The sequence below is a fragment of the Cyprinus carpio genome, chromosome A13 (assembly GCF_018340385.1).
Source record: "Cyprinus carpio isolate SPL01 chromosome A13, ASM1834038v1, whole genome shotgun sequence".
In the NCBI taxonomy this organism is placed as follows: domain Eukaryota; kingdom Metazoa; phylum Chordata; class Actinopteri; order Cypriniformes; family Cyprinidae; genus Cyprinus; species Cyprinus carpio.
Genome location: NC_056584.1, coordinates 13,276,477 through 13,283,653, shown reverse-complemented (window position 1 = coordinate 13,283,653; position 7,177 = coordinate 13,276,477).

The following is a 7,177-nucleotide window of genomic DNA, read 5'->3' as shown; positions in this document are numbered from 1 at the left end:
CTTAAAAAGCAAGCAAGCAAGCAAACAAACTAACAAACAAAAAAGAGAAATGTGAAAGGACATAAAAGTGTAACAATGTTAAGACAATTCTATACATATTTTTTTATTCCTTTTGATGCAATTGTACATAACACGACATTTAATGGTCATTTATGTCTGTCAGATCATTGATTTTACACCAAATTAATATGAAACAAACATAAATTTAGTTTTATACAGGCATACAGTGGGGTTCAGTGGAAAGATTTTTATTTTGCATTATTTTCTAACTAATGCACAATCACAATGATTTGAATAGAAATTAGAGGAAATGTTATAATTTCAAATTTCTGACTTAATGTAGGTCGTTTATATGTATTTACCCTTGAAAAAATGGAGTACACTTTAGCGTACTTTAAAAATACTTAAGTGCGAACTGAATGTAATGTTTTTGGACACTTGTCGTAATCGCAATTAACATGCAACGTACAGTAGGTTACTAGATAGTATTTTATTACATATAGACCTAATCTGGATTACTAATCAGATTCCAAAAATGGTGTAGGCTACTTGTATGTTTATGCAGTGCTGGGATTCCCAAACTTTTTTTGTCAACCTTTCACATGACATATTTACCTTAGATTTTATGGTAATAAGTTAATCATTTAGTATCACATTTTGCATGTTCACAGTTCTCTGACGTTGCTTAATGATCACATGATATGCAGGTAAACAAATAAAATATTAATTTCTTTTTTTTGTAAGTTTTTTATTTCGATTGGTGTTATTTTAAACGATTTATTTATGATTTATTTTACATTTTTACGATTTAATTAGGTATTTGCTTTTCATTAAACTCATGAACCCCCTGCAGTTCCTTCAAGTTTGGGAAACCTTGATGTAATGTAATGTTTAATGCACTTCGTGTTGCCATTAACAACAAATGGAATATGTTTTCTTTTTCTTTGCATTTTTATATCCATATGGTACAAGATTATCCTAGTTAAATAAATCAAAATGTAATCAAAAATGTTTAATGTAATGGATTACGTTAATAACTACCATTTTTGTCATGCAATTTGGAATCAGTATCGGACTACAATTAGTAAGCAATCTATTTGCAGAATGCTATCATTAATTGAAAGTGCGCAAAAAATGACAATTCTGTCATCGTTTACTCAACCTGTCGTTCCAAACTTTCTTTATTCTGTAGAACATAAAAGATGATATTTTGAAGAACGTTGGTAACAAAAGTGAGCATTGACTTACATTGTATTTTGTCCATACAACTACTGTACAAACCCAAACAAAGTCAATAAGAAACCAAAACGGTTCGGTTACCAAAATATCTTGTAAGTCCCACAGAAGAATGAAAGTCATACAGCTTTGGACAATGTGAGAATGAGTAAATAATGTTGAGAATTGTCATTTTTGGGCTGTCTCTTTAACATTAAGTAGGCCAACGAGAATATTTAAAACAAATTTGCTCCAACTTGTAGAAGAGATATGGAAAAGACACACAGACATTGATCTCCAGTTCAGAGCACACAGGAGTGTCTCAGTTTGATTTTGGAACAGATGCTCAGAAGGCTGGCCACTCACACACACCTGCACTTAAGGAGGTAAATGGCAGCTCAGCAGCCCCCCATCAGTCAACACAACCCCTGCAGGGGTCAAATCACTTTCCCTTGAATCCTTCTTACTGACAGGTCAGAATTAGTTGCAGTCACATTGAGCCGTAGTTCTTAAACCTGCATGCAGAACATCAATCTAGGCAACAGCTCAACATGCTGATGATAACATGAGTGCTTCTGAAGTCACATAAAACATAAAAAGTAACATAAAACTAAAAAATAAATGAATGCTGATTTGATGAAATGTGAGAAAAATGCAAACCAATAGCCCATAAATAGGTTATAGGCAACCAACATTGATTTAAAATCACTTATTTTATACTGTATACGATTTAAAATCTCTAACTTATATACTCCAAACTTTAACAAAAAGTATGCCATTCTAAATCAACATTTATACACTAAAATAAACCTAATCTAATTCTGACCTGTGAACAGACGCAATAAGAAAGAGGACAGATGCTGTGCTAATGGGAGATTAATGTCAGCATTTGCGTCACTTAATTGCATCACTTCACAAGTCTAGTGGAAAACCAGTCCACCAATTTTTTCAGACAAAATATTTCTTAATATTGTCTGCACAGTATGCAGTATTATCCTTTGTAATGAGGACATGTTGCATAAAATTATTATAAATCTTTTTTTTGGGGGGGGGGTTTGGTGTGACATTTTAATTTCTCTTTTAGTTCAGTTTAATCCATTAGAAAAGATTCTAGTTCATGAATAAATATTAGTTCCTGAATATCACACACACACACACACACACACAAACCTTAGGGTGGTGATCTGTCACATTCTGTCTCATGTGAAGATGTGAAGTGTGTGGCCTTACGTTTCTGCTTTTCATTAAAGAATACACCGTGCTTTGGTCTGTTATGAGTGTGTTTCTTTACAAAACTGCCAAAAATATTGCGTAATTCTTTTTTCACATAAAAAGAATGGATAACTATGAAAAATATATTTTCCCACAAAGGCCATGGGAGTATATGATGCAAAGGCCTGAGACCTGCATGCACTGATGGATTCTCATTTGTGCTTCAGCTTCTCTCCAGTCCAAACAAAATGTGGCTTTACTTAAAGAAATAAATACTCAAGAAAACTCAGTTAATTAATCACAAACAAACACACACAACAGTCTCTCATAATTTACTATAACTGGCCAAGCAGCCATGAACAACCTCTTTAATAGAAATTCTAAATATTTTAGCTGTCCATATGCAAGCATAAAGCCCCTTCAAAAATGTAAATAAAACATTTATTTCACAAAGCAATAACAATCCACTGGTAAATCCATAACTGTGATAAACCACCAGATCAGACAAGCACTCACAGCAGTGATGCTGAAGCACATTCACAGTCTCATCACATATTCACAATAATCCTACTGTACTTATCTGATGACACATGGGCAGGCTTATGGAACCAGAATTCACACGGCAAGGATTAGGACAACACTACTTCTATCACATCACAGAATACTTATTACAAGTCACAATAATGTCAAAATCAATATATATTTGTGAAATTATTATATGTGCATAGTAATGTTGAGTTATGCAGCATAATAACTTTGAATGGATACAGAGGGTCAACCATATAGTTTCATTAAAAGTAACAGTTGTGGGCCACTGTGTGTCATTTAGTGTATACTATTGCAAAATATTTATTAAGTAACATATATTGCTGAATTAATAATAATTTAGGCCTCTAAATATGGTACAGAATCAGACATGATTGTAGAGTAAAAAGTTGTCAGTAGTACATCTACACTTCAAACACTGACAAAATAGCTCTAGCTTGAATGGAAACAGAGCTGAAAAGCTGAAAGCAACAGACACACTGGTCAAGGTCAGTCAGCATTAGTAATCATTTCTGTCTATGAGAACTGTGACAGTTAAGTAGACTCTGGAGCACAAAGAGCCAGATGAAAAATAGTCATCTTCACTCTACTACTTGGGGGTCATCTGTTGTAGAAGATGTAAATGAATGGATTAGTTCAGGACTGCCAATTCAGGGACATGAATAGGATTTGTAAAATAGAACAAGTTCACCCATCCACTCAAAACTGCAACTCACACAAGTCATTAAGCTGTATTATAGCTTCTTATTAGTCTTTAGGATTTGTACAGCAAAGGGTAGCTGGCTAAAAGGAAAAAGGAAGCTAGAAACCAAATGTTCTCTCATATTTATCAGTTATGTTTCGAATGAAAGACAAAGCCAGGAACCAATGAATGGCTTTATTAGATCACCTTGTGGAAAGACATACCTATTGGTCCACAAATATGGAAAAATATCCAAGCATCTTTGGAGTAATTTGATTCAGAACTATTTAATATGGACACAAAGTGCCATGCACCTTCTGTCACGGCACGGATCCAATGACACATCGGTGATAGAACCAATTGCAGGTAAGTCGTTTATTTAGGGATAATCCAAAAGGGTAAACATCCAGGCAGGGGTCAAAATTACAATACATAAATATGACACGAACACAAGGCAAGAGTAGACGGATAAGAATAATACTCAACATTAAACAAGGACTCCGTGACACAGACAGAAACAAACCAGGTATATATAGACAGGTGATTACAATACTAACGAGGAACTGGCTGAGTGCAATGATTAATGACCAGGGACAGCTGAGTGCAATGAGCAGTGATGAAACAGACAGGACTATGGGAAATGCAGTTTTGTAAGGGGGTGACAATAAGGGGAAGTGAGAAGTGGACACCCAGGGATCATCCAGACACCGTGACACTAAAGGAGCAGCTTCTAGATTTAGATGCTCCTCAGAAACAAACCAAACAAAACAAAGAGACCAGTGGAGGCAGAACAGGGGGAGGGATGGCGGGCCAGGCCCGTGTGAGGTAACTGGGACCGGCAGCGATGGCTCCCCCTGGCAGCCAGGTGGCTCGGTCAGATCAGGGGCCCATGGTGGACCCGAAAGTTCAGGGGACCACGAGGAACCAGGCAGTTCAGGTGGGCCACGGTGGACCCGAAAGTTCAGGGGACCACGAGGGGCCAGGCAGTTCAGGTGCCACGGTGGATCAGTCCATTCTCGTGGTGCCGATGGCCAGGGAGGAATTTTTGAGTGGCCCGAAACCTGCCATTCGGGGAGCCAGTGGAGGAGGCAGACTGTGGCGATCCAGGTCACGGCATTGGACACCGCCTCGGGAACGGCATTGGACAAGGGCAACCGCCTCGGGAACGACTCGGGTTCGGGCAATACGACCTTAAGCGGCCTCCGGAACGGCATGGGACAAAAATATTATCTCGTGCACCGCCTCGGACACCGCCCTCGGCCTCCGGAGAACGGAGTCGGCACACCGCCTTCCGGAAACCATCTCGGGCACCGCCTCGGCCTCCATTCACAGATGAAAGGCCTTACTTCGGACGGTCAACTCCGGAACCAGGAACCGCCTACTTTGCATCCGCGAACCATCTCGTGCAGCCTCGGCCTCCGGAAACCATCTGCGCGTGCACTCGGACACCGCCTCGGCCTCCGGGAACCATCTCGTGCACCGCCTCGGCCTCCGGAACCATCTCGTGCATTCGGCCTCCGAACCATCTCGACAAACCGCCTCGGCCTCCGGAAGATCTCGTCACTCGGACACCGCGCCTGGCCGGAACCATCTCGTGCAGCCCTCGGCCTCCGGAAACCATCTCGGTGCACCGCCTCACACCGCCCTCGGCCTCCGGAAAGATCCGGAACCATCTCGTGCACCGCCTCGGACACCGCCTCGGCCTCCGGAAACAGCTCGGGCACCGCCTCGGCCTCCGGAACCAGCCTACGGGGCACCGCCTCGGCCTCCGGAACAGCCTCGGGCCCCGCCTCTGCATCGGGCACAGCCTCGGGCCCCGCCTCTGCATCGGGCACAGCCTCGGGCCCCGCCTCATCCCAGCCTCGGCACAGGCACAGCCTCGGGCAACAAGCCCCGCCTCGGCATCGGGCACAGCTCGGGCCCCCGCCTCGGCATCGGGCACAGCCTCGGGCCCCGCCTCGGCATCGGGCACAGCCTTCGGAAAGGCATCGGGCCCCGCCTCGGCATCGGGACCGGCATCGGGCCCCGCCTCGAACCTCCGGACCGGCATCGGGCAGTCACCGGCATTCCGGACCGGCATCGGGCACCGCCTCGACCTCCGGACTCTATCGGCACTACCTCGACCTCCGGAACCATCTCAGCACCGCCTCGACCTGGACCAATCGGTCACTCTCGGGGCACCGCCTTCGGGGAACAAAATTGGGCACCGCTTCGGCATTCGGGAACCTTGGGCACGTCCAAACGACAGCGGCCTGCTCGGGATCGTCCTCCTGGACTTGAACGGGAACGTCCTCCTGGACGGCAGCGGCCTGCTCGGGAACGTTCCTCCTGGACGGCAGCGGCCTGCTCGGGAACGTCCCCCTGGACGGCAGCGGCCTGCTCGGGAACGTCCCCCCTGGACGGCAGCGGCCTGCTCTGGGAACGTCCCCCTGGACGGCAGCGGCCTGCTCGGGAACGTCCCCCTTCCGGCAGCGGCCTGCTCGCCGGGAACGTCCCCCTGGACAGCAGCGGCATGCTCGGGAACGTCCCCCTGGACGGCAGCGGCCATGCTCGGGAACGTCAAGCGGCCTGCTCGGGAACGTCCCTCTGGACGGCAGCGGCCTGCCTCTGGGAACGTCCTCCTGGCTTTGAGGAACGGCTGACGCCGGTCTCCTCCTCCTGCGACCTCTATGTCGGTAAGATGTCAGCCATCTTGTCTGCCAACACAGGTGTAGATTCGGCCATCTTGTGCAGTGGTGCTGGGCTGGCGGCCCTCTCGTGCTGTGGCGCTGGGCTGGCGGCCATCTTGTGCTGTGGCGCTGGGCTGGCGGCCATCTTGTGCTGTGGCGCTGGCTCAGCAGCTTTGATGTGAACAGTTAGGGTCACAGCCTGGAGAAATACTCCAAGAATGAGTCAGCGGCCATCCTTGGGCGTAGGATCTGAGATGGTGGCCATCTGGAACTGAGGTGTGAGGATGGCACTCCATCTTGCCTCGTGGTGCGGGGTTGGTGGCCATGCACCGCAGCTGCGCTGGGTTGGCGGCCATCTTGTGCTGCGGTTTTGTGACGGCCATTCTTGTGATGTGGTACTGGGCTGGTGACCAGTTGGTTGGGCTGGCTTTTCTGCCTCTTGGCGCTGATCTAGCGGCCATCATGGGCATGGCGCCACCATGGCGGGCGTGTGCTCCTTCATGGTGAGATGGTGGCTCTGGACCCATTCCATAGGAGTCCCGGGTCAAAGGCCATGGTTTGAGAGCGATGCTGAATCTCCTCTCGGCCACTCCCTCCTCGGCGACCTCCCCTGGTCCCCCGGAAAATCACCAGGCGAGTTCCCTCAAAACCGCCTCTCTCCCGCTCTGTGGCTGGGGAAGATATCTGCACACACACACCTCTTTCTCATGTTGACGGAGTCCTTCTGTCACGGCACGGATCCAATGACACATCGGTGATAGAACCAATTGCAGGTAAGTCGTTTATTTAGGGATAATCCAAAAGGGTAAACAGTCCAGGCAGGGGTCAAAACCAAACATAATCCAAACAACTA